This window comes from Macaca fascicularis, chromosome 11 (assembly GCF_037993035.2).
Source record: "Macaca fascicularis isolate 582-1 chromosome 11, T2T-MFA8v1.1".
In the NCBI taxonomy this organism is placed as follows: Eukaryota; Metazoa; Chordata; class Mammalia; order Primates; family Cercopithecidae; genus Macaca; species Macaca fascicularis.
The window spans coordinates 99021540-99035056 of record NC_088385.1 but is presented as its reverse complement, the minus strand read 5'-3'; the positions used below and the strand labels follow the sequence as shown (position 1 = coordinate 99035056).

At 37.0% G+C, this 13517-nt stretch overlaps 1 long non-coding RNA gene across 1 annotated transcript; it reads left to right on the top strand.

The window, feature by feature from the left end:
- Nucleotides 1–1822: 1822 nt before the first annotated feature.
- On the top strand, nt 1823–11689 carry LOC107126763 (uncharacterized). Its single transcript, XR_001483564.4, has 2 exons — nt 1823–9219; nt 10062–11689. It is a non-coding gene; the product is annotated as an uncharacterized lncRNA (long non-coding RNA).
- The last annotated feature ends 1828 nt before the right edge of the window (nt 11690–13517 follow it).

The following is a 13517-nucleotide window of genomic DNA, read 5'->3' as shown; positions in this document are numbered from 1 at the left end:
CTTCACAAATAGTGGCATATATTTCCATAAGTGGAAATGTGTATGTGTGAAATGTTAACAACAATTGAAGATTTTTGCCTGGATTAATCAATTTGGTAACTATTGCAAAGTGGTAATATCTTAATTTTATGATTTTAAAATATTGACTTTATTTTTTAGAGCAGTTTTAGGTTTGCAGCAAAGTTGAGTGGAAAATATGCAAAATTCCCATATACCCCCAGCTCCCACCCATGCATAGCTTCCTTCATTATTGATATTCCTCACTAGAGTGGTAAGCTGTTTACAATTGATGGGTGTATACATTATTATCACCCAAAGTCCATCCTTTCTTTGGGTTCACGCTTGATGTTATACATTCCATAGGTTTTGACAAATACAAAATAACATGTATCCACTAACGATTCATTCTTCATTTATTCTCTGGGGTATTTCTGTAAGGAGAAACTTCTCCCCATTTCCTATTTGTATCTAAAGTAACAAAACCCAGGATCAATGTTTTGTTCTTTACCTCATCTACCAGTTTGCAGAATAATGAGTTGGTTTTCTCCTCTAAATAAACATTAGTTGTTGTTTCTGTTAAGACCACTAAGACCTCACATATTTAAACATATTTGATGTGTTCCAATGCTCTATTATGTGTGTGTATATATACAGCTATATATGTGTCTCTACATACATACACATATCCATATATGTTTACACACATATCCTAATAACTTGATGGTAAACTCATAGGTCACCAATGTTTATAAATCTACTTTGTTGTCTAGTTTTAAACAAAGTAATCCATAAAACAATTAAAAATTTAATTTTAGAACGGTATTTTCTATTTAGTAGTTCTCATAGAGACTGCTCTGACTCTCTGAGGATGGTAGAAAACCTTGCTTTGTTGCTAAAAAAGAGAAGCAGCTCTCTCTCTCTCTCTACATATATATATATATCTTTATATATATATATATATATCTTTATACACACACACACACACAAGAACAAGAAGGAAGGGGAGAAAGAAAAGAGGAAGTAAAGAAAAAAAGAGTAAGCAAATGAGTATTAAAAGACAAGTCAGTTAATTAATGGCTATTGCACAATTTGGGAAAATTATTGTAGTTAATTTATTTATATGGTCTTGTGTGACATTATTGGAAAGTAGTTAAGCTTGAGTGCTTGAGATTCAGACTGCTTGGGTCAAATCTCTAGGTCTGATACTTCCTAGTGGTGTCAGTGTGGGCAAGTTACTTCTCTTTGGCTGATCCTCCTCAATAGTACAATAAGGATACAAAGCAGAATTTTGTAAGGATAAAATAAATGAATACATATAAAATGCTTAGATTGCTCATAGGAAACGGTCAATAAATGTTAGTTTATTTTGTTTTCATTGTTGTGATGATGATGATGATGATGTGGTATCGATATGCAGATGGCAAAGCAGTATCTTTCTGGACAAAAAAGAAGAGCAAAATGATATTTGTTAGGTGACTACTATGAGCAGGTACTACACTAGCACCTGCTTTGTATTCTCTAATATATTTTTAATTTTAGTTAAATTATCAACATTTTTAATTTATCAACATTATTATTTATTATTTATTTTGGCATAGTAGCTAGAATAGGGAAGGGATACAATATTACCTTTTCTTAAATTGAGTGCTATTATTAGGTGTATTTGACCTGTATTAGGTATTGCTATATCTGCAAATAACTTATAAGATGAAGTACTCTTCTAACATACAGAACTGGCAAAGAATGGAAATTTAAAATTCTATAAGAAAAGCTTAAATGAAAAAATCCCAGCAAAGGTGATCATGTACGAATGTGGATAGTGAGGCACTCATGAATCACATAATTCTAGTACTGCCCATGGTAAATTCATATCAATATTCACCAAAGTATTTTTTCCTCTGCACAGGAAAAGAAAGAAATAAAAGCGAGACAATTTCTGCATCACTCCCTAGAACCACGGAAATGATTTTAATTACCAATTCATCTGTTGGCAGACTCTTCTGGCAGATGTACCTGCAACTTGGAAAGATAACAAATGAACCAATTCCTTACTCCAGAGTTGACACTGATAGTGCTTACTGAATTTGCTCTCAGAAAAGAATCCTGGGCAACAATACATCTGGCACTCTGCTCGAGGAATTTGTCATGTCATTGACATGTTCAGCCTCCATTGTCCACACCACCCCGACAGCAGGTCCTTTATATTTCAAAGAAATTGCAGCCTGAATTAATATAATTAGAATGTAACTGCTATTCACTGCAGAAACTCCTTATTTCCAGGAGTGAAGATCTGATAGCATGTCTGTACTTAAAATCTTTCCCATGATGGTTGGAGGGGAGCAAGCAGATAATAAAATGACAGAATATATGCTATTTCACAGACTTTTTGAAGTATTAGCTAATGGAAATATAGGGGGAGAAGAAAACTGTTCTACCCTTGGCATGTATAAATAGAAACATCTTTTAAGTTTACTTGCCTTTATAGTACTTCCATAAAATATGTTCTAAAGAGTATCTAAACTCAGAGAAATAAATTAAATCAGAAAGATTACATATCTCCAAAAAGTATGCAATGAAGCATGAAGTAGAGTGGCTAATTCATAGACAGAATTACAGATTTCAGAGATGGTTGAATAACTTCAGTCATTTTTCCCTGCTTCCCTTTGAACAGTTGATGTCACCAACTAAGCAACTGTCACCAAGTTAATAACTTGGATGCTGGATTTTTGAATTTTATTCTTTGTTAGCATTCTGTTTCTACAAATACTTGATTATTGATATAGTGGAAACTGACATTGGCATCTTTCTTTTGAAAATAAGATTGATTCACATTCTTTCAAATAAGTTAACATTCTCACTGGGAATGATTCATTTGAGGGAGAACAATGGCCTGGCATATCAATGTATAGGCTGGTGCTTATGGCCTCTTCTCTGAAGAATATAATGTTTATCCTTGTACATGTTATAGACTGTATCCTTCTGAAATGTATATGTTGAAGCCCTAATTCCCAGGGTAATGGTATTTGGATATGCAGCCTTTAGGTAATTAGATTTAGGAGTCTTGAGGGTGGAGCTCTCATGATGGAATTAGTGTCCTTGTAAGAAGAGGAAACAAAGATCAGAGTGCTTGCTCTCTCTTTCTCTTTCTCTCTCTCTCTCTCTCTCTCTCTCCCCCCCTCCCCTCTGAGCCCTGCCTCCAGACCTCCGACTATGTGAAGATACAGTGGGAAGATGACTGTCCACAATATAGGAAGAGAGCCCTCACTGAGAAACCAAATTGGCCAGTATCTTGATCTTGGATTTCTCAGCCTCAAGAACCCTGAGGAATAAATGTCTGTTGTTCAAGCCACCCAGTCTATGGTATTTTGTGATGGCAGCCCCAGCTGACCAAGATAGTGCATTTGATATTGCATATGAATTTAATGAGCATTGAGAAGAGCTAATGTTTTTCATTTTTTCCCCTTAGAAGCATCTATTGATCTTCATCTGAAATTATGTCAGAAACTACAATAATAGAAATAAAGATAATGGGCTAGGTAGTGTAAGAACAGGGCTAAGGTTATGTAAGCGAGAGACAGTTTCAAGAGATGAATTTCAGTAGCCTTTAAAATTTTAAATCAAATACACTTTATAAACCAAATGCATTATGTTAAGGAGCTGTAGACATCGGTTTCTCCTTATAAAGATTGCATATACGTTTAGTTACCATCTTGGACAAGTCAGGAATGATTCCTTTCTTAAGTTGTGCTGTGGAATATCTTCTTTGTCTCCCTCAACATAGAGGAACTATCCACCATTTTCCATTAAATAGCCTATAATTAGGTGTGTTTCAGAATCACTTGTATGTATGTACGTGGTGGTTGGATATGGGTGGATTGGGAAGGACTTGTTAAAATGCCCATGCCTGAATTCCTCCCAGATCCACTAAATCAGAATTTTCAGCTGTAGTGCCCAAATTATCTAAGCTAAAAACCACTCCAAGAGCTTCTGATACATACCAGACTTGACATCCATAGACCAATGTTCTCATTCATTGATACACATATTCAAGTTTACTACCTAGGCAGATCTTTCTATAGGTTATATATGTGAGTTTAAAAATGGGTACATTTAATTTTTGTAAATGGAAATCCATTTAAGACATTTTGGGCCAATGGTTTTGAGGAGAGCCCATTAGAATAACAGCTGGGCTCCCCAATTTCCTCATTGTACACCTTCCTTCTGCCTTTGCCATAGGTTGCTTAGTTTCCCAGTCTGCCTGTCGGGTCTGAGTTAGAAAGAAAAATGGGTATCTCACAGTTCCTAGCAATTTACTTTGCAAAAGCATGCAGTAGAGATTTATATTTTAATGTAAAAAAATCCTTTGAGTAAATAGTTTTCCCTCTTTCCAATATATTTTCTTATTATTCTGTATATTTAATAATGGGATTATATGTTATAAACACATGCTAAGACATCCAAATATATGCACAGATGGAAAATATCAAGCTTGCAGGAAAGGTCCATCCCCCAAACACAATTTTAAGGGGTTTTGCCTTTGTTTTCTCTAAGGAATACGAAAGTCAGACTTGAACAAAGGAGGTTTAGGGAATTCTGTTTCTAGTCTCCTAATTTCCACCAAATGCTAATTCTGATGTTGTCTTTTTGATTTTTAGTGGCCTTTAGAGAATTCTAGGGGTGGGGGGTGGGTAGGAAGTGGATTGAGGATGCGGGAGAGTTCCTATCTGATGTCTGACCAACGAATTGTTAGATAAACTAGTCATGTAGAAAACAGCTTGATTTAGCCAAGAGAGATAATAGTGACTCCCAGGATCCAGCCCGCCCTGTAACAACCCAGAGGACTTCTTTCCTGAGGTTTACAGAATACATTGATTGGTGAATCAAGTAGATGTAGTAAATATGTAAAAATTATATTCTCCAAATTTTTTTAAATTGTAAAATAAGCACATAGTTTTGGAAGACTATATGGGGAAAAAGTAATGCAGAGGAAAAAAAAAAGAAGGGAGAAAATATGGGCCAAGGTGCTGCTTTCAGAATCAGACACATGTGGATTAGATTTCAGTATTAGTTGTTGTATGTCTTTGGGCAGTTATTTCACATTTCTAAACCAAGGTTGTCATCTGTTAAATGGGAACAATATCGCTCTCACATGGCTATGGTAAGGGTTTGCTGAAGTATTTATTTTACAGTCTGTAAAAGGATTTAAGAAAAATGCCTGATGTCCAGTAGCTGTCAACACAATACATCTGAGATAATAGTATTGTTATTGCTGGCAGCAGAATGTGGTAGTTACTAACTATTTTTTTCTGGGTATGCAGTCTTAACTTTGAACGCCTTTTGATTTGAGGCAGAATTACTGCTATTGGAATTTCTAGCACTAAGTCTACATGATATTTTTAAGAATTTGTTGAGATCTCTTAAATTATTACCATTATCAAGAAATAGATTTGCTATGTCTGTTTTCTTGATTTATTAACTGAAATTCCGTAATCCTTGCCTTAAGCTTATAAGCATTCTTTTTAGTTTGATTTTTAAAATACCCTCAGAAACCATTAATGTTCACAAGAAAGTAAGAAATCTTTGCAATAATATTTCATTGTATCATCAGATGTTTTCTTTCCTGAAAAACCAATGACGAATGGCAGTTTTATATGTAAAACAGTAGTTAGCCTTTATACGGATGACATTTTCCTAAAAGCCTAGAAAAATTTCACATTTGCAGAAAAATACTCTGTTCCCAGATTAAATCTGAGTAAAATTCAAATCTATATTAACATCTCATTACTTTTTGAAAAAAGTGAATGCCACATTTAATGGAAAATGCTCACTGTCTGTCCTCACTGCTTTTGTGGGCTTCTTAGCAAGGTCGTCCTGGGATCCAGGAGGGCTGGACCACAGCTACATCCTTGTTAAAACAGTCACCCGGCGTGAATGTTGGCCTTTAGTTTTTCCTTCCTTTCCCCTCTCCCATCCCTACATTGTTTCAGCTGCCAGCTCCCTAATATTTTTTTCTGAAGCAAGGGAAAGGGAAGGGCAAAAATGACTTTGAAAGAATAACATTTCTTTCTATGGACTTAAATAGAACATTCAACACAAAACATCCTGTGTTTTCTTTTAGTTGATGACACACTGACTGTAGGAATGAGTGAACTAAAAACCAGGGCTTGATTTTCAAATGGGGGTTATTTTAGTTGCATACTACCTGATCAAGGGAAAGTTGTTAAACTATTTTAAATTATAACCTGTTCGTTTCTCCTCTGTACTCCTGATCTCCTTATCTTGCTGTGCGTTTCTTTTCTCCATTTTACATATCACCTTCTAATGTGTGTTTATTATGTTTTTTGTTCATTTTCCCACTCTCCTGCCTATGACAGAAGTCCATGAGAGCAAGCAGCTTTATCCATTTTGCTCACTGTTGGATTCCCTGTTTTAAAAATATCACCTGGCCCAACATAGGTGCTCAATAAATATTTGCAGCATGAATTAATGAAATAGTTTCTTTCTCAGTGTCTTTTTCTATACAATTATGGTGAAAATAACTGGTACAAATAAGGTACAAAAACATCTTATAAATATGTGCTTATACCTAGTAGATACACTTGAAAGTACAGCTCTGCTGGGAGTGTACATATCTTAGTTGGTGAAGAAGAGATATTAAAAGAGTTAGATTAAAAAGAAGCACCTTGTCACTCTCTATTCTCTTATTTACTCTGCTTTATTTTTCTTCGAACCCTGACTCCTAACACCCAACATAATATATTTATTTGCTTATTGTCTACTTCCTCATACTAGAATGTAAGCTTTTTAAGGACAGGTTCTTGTGTGTTTTGTTCACTTTTATAGCCCCATTGCTTGGATTCATGCCTGATACAGAGTAAGCACCCAACACATATTTGTTGAATGAACAAATGTATGTTTGAATGAGTGTGTTTGTTTTAGACTGTATTCATGCCTGCCTCTGGCTCCATATACAGACTCTTTGGAATGATTGTTCACTAAGACCTTAGTACTGTTGAGGTAGATGATGGGTGGGGAGATAAAGGGAAGAAGATGACCAAGATTATACTAATATTTGTAAACTTTTTCATTAATTGTGAAAAAGATGCCCCACTCATTATATATGTGTGGTATAGTATGAGCCTATGGACAGTGGTTTGGGTCCTGAAACATCCACCTATTTTCAGAATACACTAAAATTATTTCTTAATTTCTTGATGTCACATTTTCATTATTAGTAAAATTAAAACAATGTTTCCTTACCCAGGGCTATAATGGGAGAACAGAGAGGGACTGACACATAGAAGTTTGTCAGTAAATGTTAGCTATCATCGTCATCATCATCATCATTATCAACATCATCATCATTATCAACATCATCATCCAAGGGTTGGTGAACTATAGCTGGTGGGCCAAATCTGGCATGTGGTATACTTTTATAAATAAAGTTTTATTGAACACAGTGCATTAATTTTCTTATTGTCTCTGGCTGCTTTTATATTACAACAGCAGAATTGAGTCATGCCTTGCAAATCCTAAAATATTTGCCCTCTCATCCTTGATAGAAAAAGTTTGGAAACTTTTATCTAGAAAGTGGTCTAGCAAAGTGTGGTTCATGGACGAGTTTGACCTGCAAACTACTTGTTATTGGTTCATGACAAGGTGAGTACAGAAATTATGAGTAACTATTTAGAAACTTTTATAACAATTTAAGAATGCTGCTGACATCTTAAGTGTATTATTTTGACATCTAAGTGCATGATTTTGGTTTATACAAAAGTGTTGATTCGTGACAGATTGGAAATTTAAGAAAAAGAAAACCTGGCCTTTTCCACTGGAATAGAGGTGGGTGTTTTGTAATGGGATTTTGTTGTATTGGTGACTTAGTAAGACATATTCACGTGGCTTCAGATGGAAACATCTGGGGGCCCATCAGGTGGGAGTGACAAACATATCCTGAGACTACAAGTGACCTGGGAAGGTTGATGAGCATGCACATTAATAACGTCACACAAATGGATTTTATGCAGATGGATGGGCCAGCCACAGTTCACTTATCAGCTAATACAGTTGTAATGTGTTGCTTCATATCTGAGAGAAGGCAGCACCTTAGGATATTATGTGTGTCTCACTTACATACATAAATGAATTCCCTTTAGGGGTAGAAATAGATGAATTTTAAGTCAATAAGTCATCTTTCAATAGTAAGCCAAAAACTTTCCTGGAAATCTAGCAAAACAACAGTTCTATGACCAGCCTTATGTTTTGTTGCATGTGTGCATAAAAAATGCAGATTGACTCTTTCCTTTTCTGTTTTAGAATTGGTTCCACACAGTAACGCCTGCCAGAAAAAACAGACAAACTCTGAGGAGCAACAATGCCTATTATGTGTGGAGTAGAAGCTGCCAGACTTTGATTACTGGCCAGACATTAACCCCTTTGGTGTCTTAGGAGGGAAAATGCCAAGTCTGAATCCAGACATTTCCAGGACTTTACAGTCCTTCATGGTGTGAGACCAGGTGATTTATAATGACTTGCGCAAAAAAAAACAAAAAAAACAAAAAAAACGACTACTGGGAGAAGGAAGTGCAAGTCAAAGGCCACATCTCCTTGCTTCCTGAATTCTGCCACGATTCATTCCGGCAAGCGGACACAGACCTGATCACCTCTGCTTTTTCCTTTGTTAGCCTGCCTGGTCATGGATGAGAAGCACGCAGCTCTTGCTACCTTCTTGTGGTGGTTTGGATCCTGAAACATCCACCCATTTTCAGAATAAACTAAAATAATTTCTTAATTTCTTGAGGTCACATTTGCATTATTTGTAAAATTAAAACAATGTTACCTAACCCATGGCTATTGTGGGAGAGTAGAGAGGGACTGACACATAGAAGCTGGTCAGTAAATGTTAGCTATCATCGTCATCATCATCATCATTATCAACATCATCATCCAAGGGTTGGATGATGGTTTTCTGTTTTTGCCCAGGTGTCAGAAGGAGGGTGGCAAATTTGGCACGCAAGAGGGAAACCTATGTGCTTCATGAGGTCATTGCTTACAGTACAACCACTAAAAGAGCATTGCCTGCAAACTCTTTTGTGATCAGTTTCTTCCCTTCTCTCATATACCCTCTGTAGGTCCACTGATTGCATTTTGAGAGCTCAGAGAAGCAGAGAGCAATGCAATTTGTCACGGAAGGATGATTATGTATATGCACTGTCATGTGTATGTATATACAGTGTGTGTATATATGCATATGTATATATAGTATGTGTATTTCATTTGTTCTTTTACCATATCCTTCAATATGTATTTATTGATAATTTATTATGAGAGGCTGATAATATCAAGTTAATTATAATTAATTATAATAATAGCTACCATTAATTATGAACATATTGCATATCAACATTATGCCAAATACTTTACATACATATATTTCAGTTACCTAAAAAACTTTATGAAATAGCCCCATTTTATACATTAGTAAATCGAGTTCCAGAAAACTCAAGGGCATGCAGCTAGTTAATGTCAGAGCTAGGATTCGCATTCAGATCTGTCTGATGCAAAACCCATTTCCTTATTCACTTTGTTAAATTGCCTTCCCAAAGATGAATAACATGATACAAAGGCATTTACCTACTTTATTGGAATTCATTCTGGTTGGCGAGAAAGGCATATGATGCAGAACATAAAAGGCTATAATATAGCTATATACAAAATACCATGATTAACTCATTCTCTTATGGGGTGGGAGAAGTGGGAGAGGATAGAAGAAGGCCTCATAGGGCAAGTCGTGGTCGAACTATGCCTCTGGGGTGTGGGATATTCACTCAGCAGAGAGAGGAAAGGTAGGGGCTGCAGAGGAGAAAGAGAGAGAGAGGGAGGGAGGTATATTGGGAGGGAGGGAGAGAGAGACTTCAGCTGGGTGTGACTTTGTTTTGTAGGACAAGATGTAGACTTGTTCAGGTGCAAAGGAGACATCTGTAGCTAGTTAGTGGGAAGTTCTTCAAGGCTGTTTCTCCACTGACCAAGCCCATATATTTTTCCTCTTTGTTCTCCTTTAGCTATTTCCATGCCTAACTCAAAGGGGTCACAGGGAGAAAGTGAGCTCAGCCCGGGTAAATTGGAGGTTGTGATGACTTCTAGGAAGCCTCAGTAAAGAGAAACAAAGACAACACTGGCCTGCTGCTCTCTGCAATGGTGGGACCCTTGTGGGATAACTGTTTTAGGAATGAAGGTGTCTAGCCTCTCTAGAAACGAAAATGTAAGTTTGGCTGTGGTTGAGTATTGAATGGAGGCAAAAAGAAACTGACATATTTGCTCCTTTTCAATTGTTTGTTTCACCCTGAGGGGCATGGCTGCCTAATTTTTTTCTCCAGAGATAGGTGGACAGATAAAGACAGGAAAGTAACATCCACAGACTGCCCTCTGTGAAGGTGACAGTGATGAAGGGAATGCGTGATCTGAACACTGGTAAATAAAGTGACCGCATATTTCCCTAGCCAGGAGAGCAATCTGGCTCAAAAGAAAGGAGAACAATGACATTACTCCCAGGCTGCTCCTAAGCCTTTGGCTATTCTGTTCAGTACAAATAAAAAGCAGTGAACATAGCTGTGACCCGCCTTGTTGGCAACCACAGTGTCACAATTCTTTGGGGCTTCACTTTGAGAAATTGAGACCTACCTACCTTAACCCTGGGGGGTTAAGCGTACAGACTGGAATGACAACTGAACTATTCATTTGCAGTAATTCTGGATTTTGTGCATATTTTAAAAAGGAATACCAGTCTTGCCTATATTCATTACAAAGTCCTCCCAGCTTTCAAATCTTCCAATACAATGTCTCTTCTCTAGTCTTTTAAGCACATCCTGTGACTGGATATGATTATGGGAGATTTACATGCATCCTTGTCTATTGTATCAAAAGATCAGGGAATAAAATGCCCATCATTAAAATCCCAAAGTGATTGGATTGGCATGAGAAATGGGGATGGGGCTGGCATGGGAGAGAGGGTTCTGACTCTGAGATTTCATGAAATGCAAAACAATAGGACAGCTGCTCTTCCATAAACAGATTATTATTATTATTTCTACCTAGACAGCTTGATAGCAGCCATTATCTTCTTTCTGGGTGTCTTATCAAGTTCCGGCTGTGTGCAGCATGGGTGATAAGGAATGAGAAATGTCACCCATGGGATTGCCAAGGATTATTTCTATGCACTGCTGTTCAGCAACAGCCAATCCCTCAGAACTGAGAAGTAGTCCCATTGTTCACGCTGGGCAGTTGCTATTCTGACTATCCCAAGAAAGCAGAAAAGGGACGTAGTTGCCATTGTGCAAAAGATTGATATTGCATTACTCTCAGCTAAAGTTCAAGCAGTCTTGATTTTGAAAAGCAGAATCATCATGAAATATCTTTGAAGAGAGAGAAGACAAGGGAAGAAAAGAGGAACGAAATGAGTTCAGAGCTTTTTAGAACTGTGAGAGAGTGCGAAAAAAGAAAGGTGTAATACTTTCAAACAGTCGAAGTTAAAATGCCAGGCGTCTAAGCCTCAGCGAAACTGAGCAGCATCACATCACCATGACTTGTGGTCCAGCTGTTTATTGCAAAGACTCCATCCTGCATTACTCACCAGAAAATAGTTAGCTTTGCATCTGGCATTATTTTAATAAAAAAAAAAGTTAACTTACTAGATTTCTGTTTGTCTGTGTTTCATACAAGATTCTTGAATGAAAATAATCTGTTGATATTTAACATTTTCCCTTTCCTTCTCGATGAGAAAATAAACGTTTTATTATACATGCAGATGTGCTGGCTAAATATTTCAGGAAAAAAAAATCTCTTCATTGTATCTCAGCTTTCCAGTATCTCAGCTTTCCAACCTTGTATCTTCCTAGAGAAAAGACTTCATTAGAAAAAAATTAAAACTAAAGTGTATGACTAACCTGTACTGTATTCATAGAGAATTCCCCACAAAGTGTTCAGAGTGCTTTAGTCTTCTTTATACACGGTTTTAGGGTCATGCTGATATTATAATGTAAGCTGCTTGGAAATGAGCCAAGTCAAATTTTTCCAACATTTTAAATCACTATTCTGAAATTGGAATTTCAAATGAATAAAATGCTTTGCTCTTAAACCAACGACTTCAGAAATGAGATCCTAGTCAGGAATTATTACAATAGGAAGTGAGAGGAGGTTGGGAAGGTAAAGAGCAAAAGGAGGGCACAGAGGGAGAAAGGAGGATGCAGGAAAAGAGGAAGGAGCTTTGACTTCCCTGTGAAGTGTGAGCTCCAGGAGGGCAAGAACTTTCCCTTTATGTTTGTATAACACCTCATATAGAGTAAACACTCAGGAGATATTTGTTAAATGAATTAGTGAGAGAGGCAGAGAAAAAATGGTTTTGGTGTTAAGATATGCAACGGAACATTCCCCTAACAAAATACATTATTTTAGTTTTTCAGCCCTTAAGCATTTTTACTAGGAGACAAAGAGATTCTCCAACTTTAATACACATATTAATTATCTGAGAGCTTGTAAAAAAATCCAGATTCTGATTCAATAGGTCTGGGATAGGCTCTGAGATTCTGCATTTCTATCAAGCTCTCAAGGGATGTGGATGCTATTGGCTCACAGAGTACGCTCTGAGTAAAAATGTGTTCGAGTAGCGCATGGGGTACTGGGCTGGGAGTCATGAGCTCTGAGTTCTAATCTCTGGCACGAACCATCTGTGCTTTTAAGCTAAGTGATTCGCTTTCCTAGTCTCAGTCTCCCCATGTAGCTAATGACTGGTGGGATCTACATAATTTCTAGAGTTCTTACAACCTTATTATTTTGAAATTTAAGAAGAAAAGAAAGAACTTAGAGAATGTCCAGGTTAACTCGGTCTCCTGAAATCCTAGTGAGGCAAAATCACTCCCTTCCAAAGTTGCACAGGGGATTTGTCCTGTGTGAATTGTGCTACAGCGGATTCCCTGGTTTCTAGTAGAGTAATTTTTCCACTCCCATTTCTTTTGTAGTTATTATTTCTTATGGAATACTTAGAAATTGTCTGATGCTATGCTAGGTGCTGGGAATACCAAGATGCATTAGAAATACATTATTATGATTTATTACCAAATTCCTTGCTTGAGTAACATGCTGAAGACGACAACTAATCCCTGCAAATGCATAACAAGTGTGCTGACATTAGGGTTCCCCCTTCCATGATATAAAAATGGCTACAGTAGAATGTTTGCAATGACAACCCGAATTCTCCAATTCTTCTCATATCCATCCATTCCCTTTTCTAAGTGATTTTGCACCTTATCATATCAAAAAGTGGAATTTCTTTCCCCAGTCCTTGACTCTGGACTGGTCTGTGATTTGCTTTTACCAATAGAATGCAGTGGAAGGGACAACATGCCAGCTCTACGCCCAGGTCTCCAGAGGCTATACTCACTTTTATTACTTCTCTCAGGATCCTGCTGCTGCCATAAAAACAACCTGAGGTAGCCTCCTGGAGGATGAATGCTCACAAGTGA